Source organism: Motacilla alba, chromosome 6 (genome assembly GCF_015832195.1).
Source record: "Motacilla alba alba isolate MOTALB_02 chromosome 6, Motacilla_alba_V1.0_pri, whole genome shotgun sequence".
In the NCBI taxonomy this organism is placed as follows: domain Eukaryota; kingdom Metazoa; phylum Chordata; class Aves; order Passeriformes; family Motacillidae; genus Motacilla; species Motacilla alba.
Window position 1 is genome coordinate 7,140,554 of NC_052021.1, and position 14,573 is coordinate 7,155,126.

Here is a 14,573-nt window from a genome sequence, read left to right on the forward strand (position 1 = left end):
GGCAATAGAAGAGCACCAGGATGATTCTTTCTCCTGCAAAAAGGATAGCTGTTATCACTGTCTCAAGTAATCAAGTAATTTAGTTGCACCCAACCCAATATAAAATAGCATTAATAATAAAAAATGTCTGAAGCTCATAGATTAAATTTTTCCTATCCTTCACATTTATATATTCTGAATATTAAGATGAGCCACAACATTATAAAAGAAGTACTGCAGGCCAGTAACTATCAGAGGCGTCAGCTATGATGCAGTATATACCATTATCTGTGAGTTAAGCTTAGTAAATTTACTGTCATATGTGATGTGTGGCTTCCATTATGTATCTATTTAGTAAATGCCCCCTGTCTCCAAGACATACTTGTATATGTAAAAGAGGTAGTGACTATAAAATGGGCATGATTTTTTTTTTTTATTTCTTCTTTTAGAGAGGCTGCTGAAAATGTTTTTTTTTTTTTTTTTTTCTGTTCCAATACGGGGTAGTTAATTTCTGCCTTTTAAGTTTCTAATTTTTATTTTTGGTTGTAGCTTCACTTAATAAATTCCACAGAAGCAGTATTTGTTAACATACCTAGCCTAAGTCTGTTTAATCATATTTGAATAATCTGCTTCAAAATGGCTAATGTACAAATTGTTTTTAAGTGTTTCTGAACTGTGTTTACATTAGAAAAGACTAAAGCAAGAATACATTTAATGATCCCCTTCTGCCAGTTTGTAATTATTACAAGATGTGAATTTGAAGCAGTTGAGGCATTTTTTTTTGTGAGCAGGTTTTGAGCATTACTGTTCAGTGTTTTTTGTAAAATGTTGACTTTCCCCTAAGCAGGTGTATTCACAGCAAGGCTTCACCCGTGAAGTGGCCATACTATGGAAATTGTTAGATCAAGTCATAGTTTAGTAAGTAACTTGGACAGAGCTAAACTTGAAATCTCATCAATGCTGCTGGTCCCCTCTGTCCAGTGCTCAGCTGATTGAGCCCAGCACCAGTGCTGCGTGTCCTCCATCAGGATGCTGATATAAACTCTCTGGACCACTGCTTCCATCCCAGGTACATGGCACTGAAAGCTCATTTGAGTGGCCCAGCCAAACCCAGCTTCCTTGACCACTACAAACACAGGTGTTTCGTCTTGCCCCCATGGATTTCTTCCATGCACACTGCAGTGCCAAATGTCACCTGGAGAATGATGCTGGCAAAATTAATGGCTACTGGAAAAAGATTGGAGCTTGAACCTGCTCGGTCTTCATGCCTGGTGTTCTCCATGACTCATCCCATGGTGCCTTTAAATGAAAGAACCAGCGGGCACCAAGTTGGATGGGAATCTGGGCATCTGCAGAATGTACAGGTGTGTGGACACTATTTCTCTAATTTAATGCTTTAATTTGCTCTCTCCAAGTGGTAAAATGTTCCCCAATTTGATATATTTCAGCAGTTGGACAGAGAGTGAAAAAACAAACCCAGTGTACTGCAGTGGCCTCAAGCATGATTTTTCCTCTGTACCAGCAGCTTTTGGCTAAACAAAGAAATCTCATGTTGGATGAAAGATAACTAACTTCATGCCGTGTTTAGGAAAATACTGATGCATTTTATGGAAGAAAAATAAAAATAGACATTGGTAAGAGGTTGAACAGGGCACCTTTGAATTGTCTTGCACTTCGTGTTTGTAAGACTCAGCTTCCTGGCGATTTTTCCTGCTGACTGCAGGCCTGCATTTGGCTTCTTTCTCAAGCAAACCTTCATCTTTCTATATTGTACTTTGTTTTCCAAGACCAAGGATGTTTAGACATGAGAAGAGACTGAACTGAGCTGCTGTTCTGAAACTGGTATGTGATTTGCAAAGGGAAACTCTAACTGTGGAGGTCAGGCTCCCTGCTTCTGTTCTCTCCCTCTATCCAAATACTTTTTTCAGGCGACAACCTGTCCTGCTTAGACTGGTAGCACTCCCAGCCCTTGGACTAGCTGATATCAGTATGTATGGCCTGTGTTGGATAAGGAATCCAAACGCATCCGAGGTTTTACTCTTTGAGATATCATCCAATTTTTTAGATACTGTATTAATGTGAGAGATGAGAAGTATTGGCAAAGATTCAGCTAAGGGGCAACTCAAGAATTGTTGTAACTCAGATGTGTTTCGTTGCTATCAAGATTGACTAGGGAATGCCATTTTGAGGACGGATTAGTCCAAATGCTGTAATGAATGTTATGTAGCTTTGCTAGTGCCACAGCTACACAGTTTAATCTGACTTTAGGGTCCCGTTAATTGTGTAATGCTGTGATACAAACTAAGATTTAATGGCTTCCGTGCTAGTTGTAGAGTGGAGTTACAAAACCAGAGTAATTCTTTCACTCTTATGAAATGGGGAAAAGGTTCTCAACCCTGATTTGCTCAGGAGCAAAAATCAGTAAAGGCAGCTTGGCAAAGGAAAGTCACTGGAGCGCAGTGTGGTTTTGGTGTACAGTGATGCCTTAGCTCACTTAGCAGAACAGCACTTAAAATGTTTCAGTCACAAATTGTTCTGGGAAAAGAGTACATGTCATACTTTTTGAGAGAACCAAAACCCGAAGACAAGGTTTTTATAGCAAGGAGGAGGAAGCCTGAACGAATGAGTCTGGTGGTGGATCCCTGTGCTTTGGCAGATATGTTTCTTGGGAAACACACTTCATATTCCCTGTAGACTTCACTCCTGTGAAGATTTGAGGGGATGTGGAAGTCCCACTGATTTCCAAGTACAGCATTTCCACATGAAATGTTTTTTGTGAGTAACTTTACAGGCCTAGGTTCTGCAGAACAGCTGCTACTCTTCTGTGGCTTGGGTGCAGAGAAGATCTAGACTTGAGATCTGCTCTAGACTTGTAGGCTTAAGTGCTTCTTTTCAGTTGTACTTCAAAATATCAGTGTTTTTAAGGGAATTGAAAGAACCTGCATCCTTAAAGTGAGCTTAGTCTCATCTTGATGTCTCAGTTGTGTTTGCTTTGAGATTCACAGCTGAAGTGTTGTTATTCTGCTAGTGCTAAATCTCACTAATCAACAATCAAAATGCTGTTGGAGATGTCTCAGCTAAGTGCATTTCTTCTGGGTACAGAGAAATTTGCTGAAAATAGATATTGAATAATCCAGTAAAATTAATGGTTGCACATCATGCAAAAGTGATCTAGATGCAACTTGATCGAGGAAGACACTATGAAGATCAAGCTTTTTTTCTCGAAGCAAATTCAGGGAAAAGATGCCTTGAACAAATATAATGGTTACATAGTGCTGGGTCTTCAGGGAAAAAGACTGTTGTGACTGCTGTGTCTGTGAGTGTGCTTTTTTTGCCTGAAGACTTCTTTTTGCTAACCAGAAATGTCAGTGAAAGTGATGTGAATTGACAAGATGCATCAGTGTACCCTGGTAGTTTACTGAGATGATGATTAGGATAATACATCTTCATGTTTCATTGTGAGCCACAGTACAATGAAATATTACTGGCTGCATTAATGGTGACTGCAGATGTGTCTAAAAGTCAGTCTTACAAAAAACACCTCAATGCTAACATTCTTGTTTAGCCTTTCAGTACCACCAAAGAGCACTGTGGTGACTATCACCTGTACTGGCCTGGAGAGCTGTATGATGGGCATCCACGGGCTTGGATGGGGATAGTTTTGTCTTAGTCCTTGCTGCTGAATTTCTGGTGGCTTCACAAATATCCCAGGAAATGTAGGTAGTGTCAATCCAGAAGGATTTACTTGCCCAGAGAGTGGCCAAGGTTAGTCAGAGGAAGGGCTTTTTGGTTGTAGACGGTTGTTGATGATACAGATTGGCTCTGTGTGGGGATAGGGACTCATGGCAGGATGGCAATTCAGCTGGTTTTGAGTTTGAATTCCGGTCTTCGTGCTTCCACTGCAGAGCAGTGTCTAATTTTAGGGCCATTGCTCAACTTTTGGGCTGGACACCAGGTTAGCACCTGGTGCAGTGGTCAAGCAGTTGGTGCAGCCTTTGACAAGTGATAAGGGTTTTGCATGCAGGGTCACTGTCTTGGGAGAAAGAAGTATTTTGTTCCCTTTCTTCAGCTTGCTTTGCTGCAATTCTCTAACCAGTCGTGAATAGAGCACCTTTTGTCACCTAGTGTGACAACACCTGCTGTTAAATAGGTCCCAGCTTGCAAACAAGTTCACTTGTGGCTGTCATCTTTCTTTCCTGAACTGAAAAGTACAGTCCTGTGGGAAGAGACTGGAACTACGATTTCCTCTTTGTCTGAACTTGACTGTTTTCTTTTCAGCTAGTGGCTTTCAGTGCATTGAAATTTTCACCTGTGAATAGGCAAGCTGCTCTTTGTCTAATTAGGATTTTTTCTGCCCTTATTTTTACTTTGCAGTGTGCTTCGTGCTTTGAGATGTTTGGACAGCATCCTTTGCTAAAGGCCACAGCTTTGTGAACTGTTAACACATTGTACCTAGTGCTGTGTAGTACAGAGTGAGCCTCAGGTAGCAGTGTGCATTTGAAAACATGAGTGTCTTGAAATTCAGCCAACATTTGGCTCTCTATCTTAGCATCAACAGCAAATTTTTACTCACTTGTCAGGAATGCTTAGTAAAGGTGTTCTTGAGAAGCTTCTGTCATATCTATGAGTTGAGAGTAATCAGGAAGGCCAGTAGATCAGTTCTAACTCCTAGATAGCTAGGAGACAAACTGTTCTCTTTTATGTGCAGCTATATATGCATGATTACACCTCAAAGAATCTTTAAAAAAAAATTACCCTGAAAATAAACACTCAGGGAAAAGTATTCTAAACAGCCTTTAAGCTCTGTAAACATAATGTGCAATTTATTGAACTGGATTTCAGGATGAGGTAAGTCCAGCGTATTTTTTTAAGCTATGCCAGAAAATAATGTGCAAGTTTAGGTTGTGTTGTACTGTTGCTGGGTAGTTAAAGCCCTCCATAAACACATCTTGTTGCTGAAGCACTTGACAGACAATTTGAGGAAACCATTTTTGCCCTTCTTCCATGTACCATTAATTCACAGAACTTAAACAAGCAAAAAGGGAAGATTTGGCATTGTGAGGAGTAAAGAAAAGGAACACTTGAATTAGTTCAAGTGGCTTGATGAGAATATGATCAGATTGTTATATATGCAATATTAAAGAGCTAAGGGGTAATTTGGAAAATTGGATAATATATTCACCTGATTAGAAATAAAGAAACAGAGCAAGGGGTGGTGAACCTGTTCGGCTGGAAAGGGAAGGGTTTTGATGAGAGCGGCCTCTCTCTGCCCCCCCGTGGACAGAAAATGTGGCGCCTGGTTTGCCTTATTTTTCTAAAAGATGGGTGAGGCTGAAATGACTGAAAATTCAAGTTATATCCACAAATTCTGAAACACAGACTCTGTAGTGTCTTACATACCGTTTGACTTTGCAGTTGGGTGTTTCTATTTTACACTGCTCAGGCAGACCTCTGAGATGAGGCTTTGCTGTTCTCTCACCAGCCCGATACTGAAGGCAATTCCCTGCCCTGCTCCTTCCAGGCTTTCGGTAGAGCTGTCCCTGGAGGCACAGGTTAAATGCTGGTAAATGCTGTGTTTCCTCTCTTCCCGTTCCTCCTTTTTGGAGCTCCCTTTCAAAAATCCCCGCTGAGGAATTAGCCGTGAGGAGCGCGGCACAGGCGATGGTGAATTGTTCTGCAGTGCTGGCCCCAGATGTTTGCAGCAGCTTCTGCCCAGCACCTGCTGCTGCACTGGAGGGCTGGGGAGGCCAGGGCTCAGCTTCCTCCTTTGGGGTGGCTGATTGCACTCCCTCCTTGCCTTGTGCATGTGCCTTTCCCTGGCTTTGCCCCTGTAGAATGGGTGCAGACTTTGCCCCAGGCACCCCTAATACTGCAGTTTGTTTGTTTTACAGCAGTACTGTTTTTCCTCTTTCCCAGATATCTGCAGGGTGTTCAAGCTGATGTTTGCACATGAAAACCAGACTCACTCTGAGGAAGTGTCAGCTGTCTGTCTGGCTTTGTGGGCATGATACAGATAGGAAGGTGGTGAATGGGCTTGAGGTTCAGATATCTTAAAGCTTTGCATGTTGTAAACATGTTTCTGCATTGACACATTTCTGCCTTCTCTCCAGACCCTTGCCACAGCAAAAATTTTTTTCTTTATTCCGAATATTGTCCGTTCTTAGCCAATCATTGGATTGCTATCCCTTTACAGAGCTGTTTCTCAAACTGACTGGGGGGTGTTGTTGCAAATTTTGTCCTGACAGATGTTTCTGGTTTTCTTATAATCATCACCAAATGGAATCCCAGTTTTGTTTCTTGCCCCTGAAAGCAAAGAGAGCTTGGATAGCAAAGCAAAGGTGTATCCTGCTTTTGTTTGTTTTTTTCTGAAGTGTGGAAGAGCTGTGACAAAAATCAGGGACAGTGAAGCAGGGGTTCTGGGGAAATGGTGCATTTCTTTTCTGGTGTAATTCCCATTTGTTTATAAGGGTGTTGAGAATACTGAAGTTTGGGTGGATGCTATTTGAGGTATGTACTCTCTCAGCCCAATCTGAATTGTGAGAAAATGGTGCTTTTATGATTATTTTATTTATCTGTATTGATCTACTTAAACTTCTTGACTGCATCAGCAGGTTTGAAGGGAAGAGCACTGTTCAGTTACCGACAAGGTATGTGCAGTTAAAGCTGCATCCACCTTGTCTCAATTTGTTAAATTTGATGTTTGCAAGCTTGATGATTATAGTCATTCTTGTAGTTTTGGGTAGGTGTCTAATACTTCACCGTGATAATTATGTATATTCCCATAATAAACCAAAGACTGTTCAAGTTCTTTCCATGCACTGTTCAAATTTTGACCTCTGCTATTGCTGTGTCACAGCAAGTGTATCAGTATCTCCTGAAATGTAAGTGCTGCTGGCCATTCTGTTTGATTTTTGCTTTCTGCTTCCTTATTGTGCATGTTTCATTCCCATGAAGGTAGTATTGTAAAGTGGTGAAATGTGCTGTGTGAGCGATGCCATTTGTCTTGCGATGGTGACTTATGGCTAGTAGGAAGAGACAGAAAAACTGTAGCTCTGGGCCAATACACAGATGAAAACAGAATTAAAATAGGTGGGAAAATGTGTTGTGCCAGACTGCATCTCCAGTTCAGCTCTTTTGCACATGTCTTTTTAATATTTGCAATACAAAGAGCGATGGTGGCGAGAACGATATTTTTTTAACAATCTGAATTGTATTTTTTTAACAACCAGCAAGAATTTACAGTTACAAATGCAGCTTCAGTTGTAGTCCTAGCCAGAGCAAAAAACGTTGTAGGACACATGCCCATTTTGCATGGGATGTTTAGATCAGCCAGGATTTCTTTCCCACAAGCAGTTTGGGAACTGAGAGGCTGAGGTGGGGATAAGAAATGCAGCAGAAATGTCAAAATGCAAGAGCAGAGCTCAAAGGGAAATGTCTTTATTCCCCTGGGACCCTGAAGCTTAAGCCCTAGCAGGCAGCCCCAGCTGGTGGAACTGGCTTGCAAGCAACTTGAGGAGGGTTAGCCTTTCAGGGTAAAAAAACCCCAACCAAGCTTCAAAATGTGACCAGCACAAAGTATTTCAGCTGGATCAAGAAATCCCCTCCTCGTGGGCAATCAGAACAATAAAAGAACAGATGAGCCCATATGGGTGTGCTCCTGAGATGCTGGTAATTGGTTAGTTCCACTCAGCTCAGGACTGAAGGCATTCTTGTGCAGTGTCTCACTCAAGAAGCTGCATAAACCACTGCTCAGGAAAGTTCAGAAGCAGAACGATGTGGTAATAAGATACGCATGATGTGTTTCTCCCGAGTAGATTTAGGTGTTCAGATGCTGCCTTTTGGTGCTGGTGGTGTCTAACCCCAAAAGGCTGTACCCAGCTCAGAGTGCACAGAGAGTCTCAGCATCCTTTGGGTTAAACCAGCCAGCTAGTGAGCATGGACACTGCTCTCCTTCAAATGTCACACTGTCCCAGAATAACTGTCAGACGTACTTCACTTGTCAAACTGTTGTTCAGGCAGTTATTATTTATGTGATGCTTTATTCCTGTCCAGACATCAGCAAGTCTGGCAGTCATTTCAGGTCCCACAGCTACTCCTCTCTGGTGAAGATATCAACAACAGGGATGGTTGCAGCCTGCAGTCTGGTGTCTGTGCTCTGTGTAGCAAACAGCCATGTTATTTATCAAAGGGATTATTTCCTAATATTACTAAAGGAAAGTTCTCTGTTATTATAGAAAAAAAAAAAACATGCAGAAAGCTGTTAGCAGTTGAAAATCTGACAGTAGACAGAGGTGAACAGTGACAGCATCATTTTAAGGCAATCTGTGCACATAACCTTTGTTCCTCTGTGCCATCTATGTGCTCTGTAACAGTGAGAAGCCTTTAAATGTTTTGTCTGGCTACCTGTAGCTGAAGTTAACAGGTAGGTCATAGAAACAAGGAAAACATATGTGGAAGTTGTAAACTATTGCTGAGGGATTAAATCTACTATTTTCGTGAGGTTTTTAATTTTTCAAACATACTGACCCTTACTGTTCAAAACAAAACCATTTGTGTGATGAGCATTCAGAATTGACCTTATGTGCAAAGGTCCATAAAACAAACATACAATCCTTTAGGTAACCAACTCGCTCTGAGAAGTTCAGTTCATGGGGGTTTTTTTCAGTATTTCGTTCTCATGAATCCCAAGTACAGCAAAGTAATGGGCTTAAAGTGTGCTTATTTTGTTTTGAGGTAAATGCAGAGAAAGCGAATCTCTAGGAACGGATGCAAGTTCTTCATTTATCTGGTTTGTCTTGCATTATTTCCATAGTTTCTCACCACTCCAATGCAATGAACAGCCTGCTCTGTACTCAGAGAGGGGGTATAACAATCCAGATCTTCAATTTTAAGTGAAAGCCCATGATTGCATTCAGTCATCCATTTTGTAGCTTTTTTTTTTCATTTCTCAGCTTAGCCTGTGACCTTGCTGTTTGGAAAGGAATGAATAAATTCAGCTGCATCTCTCTGCTCTTTATTAGTTGCCCTTAGGTGCCAAGCTTTGCTCCCTCCCCTTTCTCATTAATAGGTTCAGAATAGATTTTCTTGTAGACTCTGGCTGTAGGGTTTCAGATGCTTAAATCTGTTTAGAATCTCTGAAACTTCTTTTGGTTGCTATTGTAAGCTTGCAATGCCTTTCTCGAGAGGCAGGGGTGTGAAATGACATTTTTGTTTCAATCCCGCTCAGTATAAAGCTGAACATATTTATGGATATAAATATCGAGACAAAAGTTGTGAAAATTACCCAAGATGAATGTGAAGGTGGGTTTTCAGCATCTTTCTGTCATTTGTAGTTTAAGATTCTAAAGATGTACAACTATTATATTGTTTGTGATTGTAGAAATGATTCCCTTCACCGTGGATTTTTTGACCTTTTCTTTGTAATTTCTCATGTTCTGCAAGCTGTCTTGTATTTGATGTTGGCACTGATTTATCCATGCTCTCCTCTTGTTTTCCCCATGTGAGTTTGTTGCAGTTTTTTGCCTTTTTTTTGTTGTTTTGTTTTGTTTTTTTGTTTTTTTTTTTGTTTTTACTTACAGTGTTTGATTGTGATTGAAGTGACTTACTTTTGGAACAACACATCAAATACTGCAGTTGGGGTTTTGTTGTTTATTTGTTTTTTTGTTTTGTTTTGGGTTTGGTTTTTTGGGTTTTTTTGGTGTGTGTTAATCAAGTGATTTATTTCATGAGGGAGATAGTTTTACTTTAAAAATATAACCTTAAATTTAAATACATTGTCTTTCAGTTATGCTGGTGGCTTAGGTTCTTATTCATCAACAGTGCAGCTTGGAAGGCAGATAAATAGACTTTGCTCTTGAATGAAGCAAGTGTTAATTCCTCTTGCCACCTGCCCCCACAAACATTTGGCTTCAACACTACAGCAGAGCCCAGGAGGCCCCAGGCCAGCCCTTCTGTCTGTGCTCTGAAGGCAGAAACCATGCCACTAACATCTTGTGAACCTGATGATTGCACTCAGCTTTCCTCTCTGATGCTTTAATGAAAAAAACAAAGTTCTCATTGCAGCCTAGCCAACCTTTAAAAAGAAAATAAGGCAGTAGAAACTGGCTTTTCACTTTTTTTTTTTTGTTTTTTGGTAGATGAACATGAATCACTTCTGTCTTGCTTCTTAACAGCCCTTGACAATATTTATATTTAACTAACAATGTTTTCCATGTTTCAGTCTACTGAGTTTCTTGTTTTCTCCAAATTTCTTTTAGCTGTGCTCATTCAAATGCTGATTATTTCTTATTGATCAACTGCCTTAATTTCTGCTGTTTTGTAGAAAGAATTATTAAATGAGCTTGAACATGATAAAAATAGTCAATTTCATCTATGCCAATTTCTGGCACTGGCTTCCAGATTTTTCTCAGTTCACTTGCTTTTCTCCCTGATATGTCTTTAAAATACATATGTGGCTTATAACATGAAAAAATACAGTTCTGATAGGTTTTACAAGCATTTTAGCTAATGACAGTAGCTTCTATAGTTGCCCCTTTAGCATTTTTGAAAAATGTCAGGTATAATTTGCAAGCCTGGATTACTTCATACATACAAGATTCAAAAATATATTCATATCCACGACAAGTTAAAAAATAAAAGTTGATTGGGTTCTCATTTTGCCTTGCCACGTATTTTTCTCAATAGCTGTTTCAGCAGAAGCCAATGACAGTTCTGTGAAAAAAAGCCCACACCGAATGAAAGTGCCTTAATAACCAAGTGTTTATAGGTTAATGAGGCTTGTCATGAAATCTCAGTGGATTGCCAGTTTCCTCTGTTAATAACAACCTCTTGTCTGAAGACTTTTATAGATTATGTCAAGTATTAAATAATGCTGGTAAAAAACCAGTTTGTTATTACAGACAACTGTAGTAATTCTAGATATGAATTATATATAGAATATATGTATTCTATATATGAATAGTTTGCACACAAAAATGTTCTTGACATATTCCCATTAAGTATTCTTTATTCATTCTGGGTTTTGTATATATGTATGGAAATATATAGATGTATATATGTATGGAAACAAAGTGGAGGTTAGTTTTTCTTCCCTCCTTTCTTCTTCTCCAATGTGTTAGATGCTTTTTTACCTAATTTTAATTCTATCTAGAAGTAACAGTGAAAGATTATCGCTTTTTTAAATGCAGTTCAAAGCAAACACCCTGAATGTTGCTGTTTATTGTAGCTACCTGATGCATCCCCTTAACAGGTTCTCACGCCTTCAGATTGGGCTCAGTATGCTGCAAATGTATCTCAAAACATTTAACTGAATAAATGGTGGAAAATAACATGGTTGAGTGCAGCAGTTTGCTGAAGTGGTAAAGCAAATGTTAACCAGGCTCAGGAACAAACAAAACCAACCACTCACATTTTACCCATCTTCATAACAGTGGGTTGATTCTTCTCCCAAGACCCCTCAGCTTTCTGATTTGGGGAGTCTACTTCGAGTTGAAGTGACAGTCTGGTTTTTTTCCCATTTGCTGCCCCAAAATGACTCAGCATCTTCCTTCTTCTTCCTAATCCCTGCTCCATGGGGTTGTGTCGCTTTCTTTTTAGGTTCTGCATCCACCAAAATTGTGTTCTTAGGAGCTCTCCTCACCTTTCAGGACTGTGTTACCATGGAATGGTTTGATTTAACAAGGACCTTCAAGTCATCCAGTCCAACCCCTTGCAGGGATCAGGTACTTTTGCAACTAGACCAGGCTGCTCAGAGCCCTGTCCCTGAATGTTTCCAGGGATGGGGCATCCCCCACCTCTCTGGACAACCTGCTGGTGTTTCACCACCCTCACTGCAAAAAAAAAAATCTTCCTTATATCTAATTTAAATCTGACTTCTTTTAGTTTGAAACCGTCACCTGTTCTCCTACCACTATGGACCCTTCTAAAAAGTCTGGCTTATAAGCCCTTTTTAAGTGTTGTAAAGCTGCAGTACAGTCTTACAGTGGATAGGGAGATGATTGTGTGGATTAAACTCTTCTGAAATACTTACACCTCATGAACTTTGCCACTTCAGATCCCCCACTCTTTGCAGTGCTGCGGGTCTGCTGGAAGCTCCACATGCCAGTTAGCCTTTGCTGCTGCTGAGTTTGCCAGAGCTTGCAGCTGGGAGCTCTCCCTTGTTGCCAGCCCTGGGGTGCTGTTCAGGCTGCTCAGATACTCACTCGCCTTCCCAGCAGTGTAAATTTAGCTGAATTTAGTTCCTGTTTCAATAGGCCACGTGTCCATCCTAACAGCAGGACTGCACCTGAGGGAAATGAGGCTCAGAAGCAAGCAAACAGTTATGAATTTGGGGGATATATGCCATGCTGTCCTCACAGTGGACTCTGCCTTACCTCACCCTTTGCCTTGGCCATGGGACACCTATCACCTTAGGCTTGTGCAATAATGTCAGTCACAGCCCTTGGTGACATTTGGCTGCTCCTGAGCCCCCTCACTGTTTTTCTTACACTATTTGTTCTCAGAAGCCAAAGCCTGAACCTAAACCTGACTGTAGAATGCTGGGAATAGTGTGTCAGTTCTCAGAGGAGGTTTGTGTGAGTGAGGAAAATGCCTGTATTTTGAGAGGCAAATTTGACTTGACTGTATGTGAGCCTTTGTAAGTGCACTGGACAGCGCTGCTCCTGTATGAAAGCTGCATAATCAGCCTAGTTCCACTGAAAAAAAAGAGTGGGAGGAGTTTGGAAAGAGCCCCTTTAGCCTGTTCCTCAGCCTCAGAGGGGATGTATCTCTGCCTGCCTGCCCTGTGACCCCGTGCCTCTCCCTGCCCTGGGGCTGCACTTCCAGATGTTCACCTGCTAGGTGTGTCAGCAGGGGTGTCCCTGCTCCTTGTTCTTTTGAGGAAGCAGTTGAAAGCTCCTGCCAAACACATATTTTGGAGTTCCATTACCAACCCTGGCACTGAACTGCTGGTCGGTCTGTGACCTCCTGCAGTCCCTGGCTGTGGCCACCACCCCAAACTTATCAGTGTTTTGGTGCTCAGGTCGTTTGCAGTTCAGTCCTGCTCGAGGGCTGACTGTGAACTCCCCCAGTTTGTTTTTCCAGCCGGAGAAATGAGAAGGGAAGCTGCTCAGAGTTCTCTTGAACTGTTATCCATGTTCACTGCCTGTTCTGATGTTCACTTCGGTTTTCAGATCCGGGGCTGAAGCCAGGCTGCTGTCATGTCATCATGTCTTTTTGAACAAAAAAGAATGGAAATGGTAGAAAGTCAGTCATGCAACTGCTGTATAAACAAGCCTGCAAACAGGAACAACCTAATGGCTGGGCCTGGATAACTTGGTAAATCCTGTGATGGAACTTCTACTTTTGCAAATATTTAGCTGCCACTCTATATAGAGTCAAAAGTATTGAAACCAGCTGGAGACTAAACCAAGAGAGTCTCCCTTGCTCTAGAGAATGCACACGGGCTGCCAGTTTATTTATTTGGAGAGCTTGAAAGGAAATAATCCCCCTGAATGTAAATTAAAAATGCCATACATATGTGGCTCAACAAAATCGTGGAAAGAGTTGAGTCATACAGGAGCATTTTATTATTCCAAAATGTTATCAGTAATTTCGGTTTAAGACACAGAACAACTGCACCCTCTAGTGACAGATGGCAGCTGTACCAGGGATCAAAGCAGCCTTTGCACTGTGCATGAGAGAAATAGAGATTTCATGTTACAGAACAGACCACCATCGATGGAAAAAGAGTTATTTTTTAAGTGCATTGATGAGCTTCTCAGAGCGCTGCTTTTGCTTTTATGGACGGCTTAGCTTGTCACTGTGTGTCAGACCATGAATTGCTATTTACGTTGAGTACATTTGATTAGAAAGGAGCTGTCACATTACTCGTCAATGTGTCATGTCATGCTTTTGGTTACTGCTTAGAAGAGCTTACCTCTTGTTAGGAATATCATTAATAACCCCCTGTATGTTTGAGTGGTGTAATGTGACAGTGTGTCAAGCGTGCTGTAAGCAACAGCGATTTTTCCTGTAGAGAAACAAGCCATGTTTGGGTTATTTGCATGCGTTAGAAATGCAATTTCCTCTCTGAACCTATGCTCCCTGGGAGCCTGCTGCTATAATGCTGCCACAGTGAAGGTTTCACTGGAATGCTCCCAGGAAGTCAGTAATTAGTTAAATGTAGTTGCTGGTAAGGCTTACAGGGGGAAAGTTGAAATTCATGTGTTGATGCACAAGAATATTGTTAAAAGATGTAGCTAAACCCAAAGCAGAGCAATACCCTGTTGGTGACTGCATTCAGAGCAGCTTTGAATCAGCCAGTATTTTGGCTTTAGGTGTTGAGGTAGAATGTAGGTTTTAGCTGGACTCTTCTCTCCTGTAACTCCCCAGGTGATTTTGATTTTTCTTGGAAGCGCTGCTGCTGGTGCGTTGATGTTCCTTTGCCCATCACCTGCTGATCCAGTGCTGTCACCTCCTGCCACCCTGCTCATGGCTGCTGCAGTCCCTCTGGAAACCACCCCTGTCCCTCAGCCCCTGAGAGCTGATTTTCCTGGGAAATGGGAGCCATGTTTTCATCAGGGAGCGAGGGTTTGTGTTGTGCTGGCTCGAGGGAC

The 14,573-nt window shown here is 41.3% G+C and overlaps 1 protein-coding gene across 4 annotated transcripts in view; it reads left to right on the top strand.

Annotated features, from left to right (window-relative positions):
* ANK3 (ankyrin 3) overlaps positions 1 to 14,573 on the top strand; it is a 339,367-nt gene that overhangs the window by 106,579 nt on the left and 218,215 nt on the right. The window lies entirely within an intron of this gene.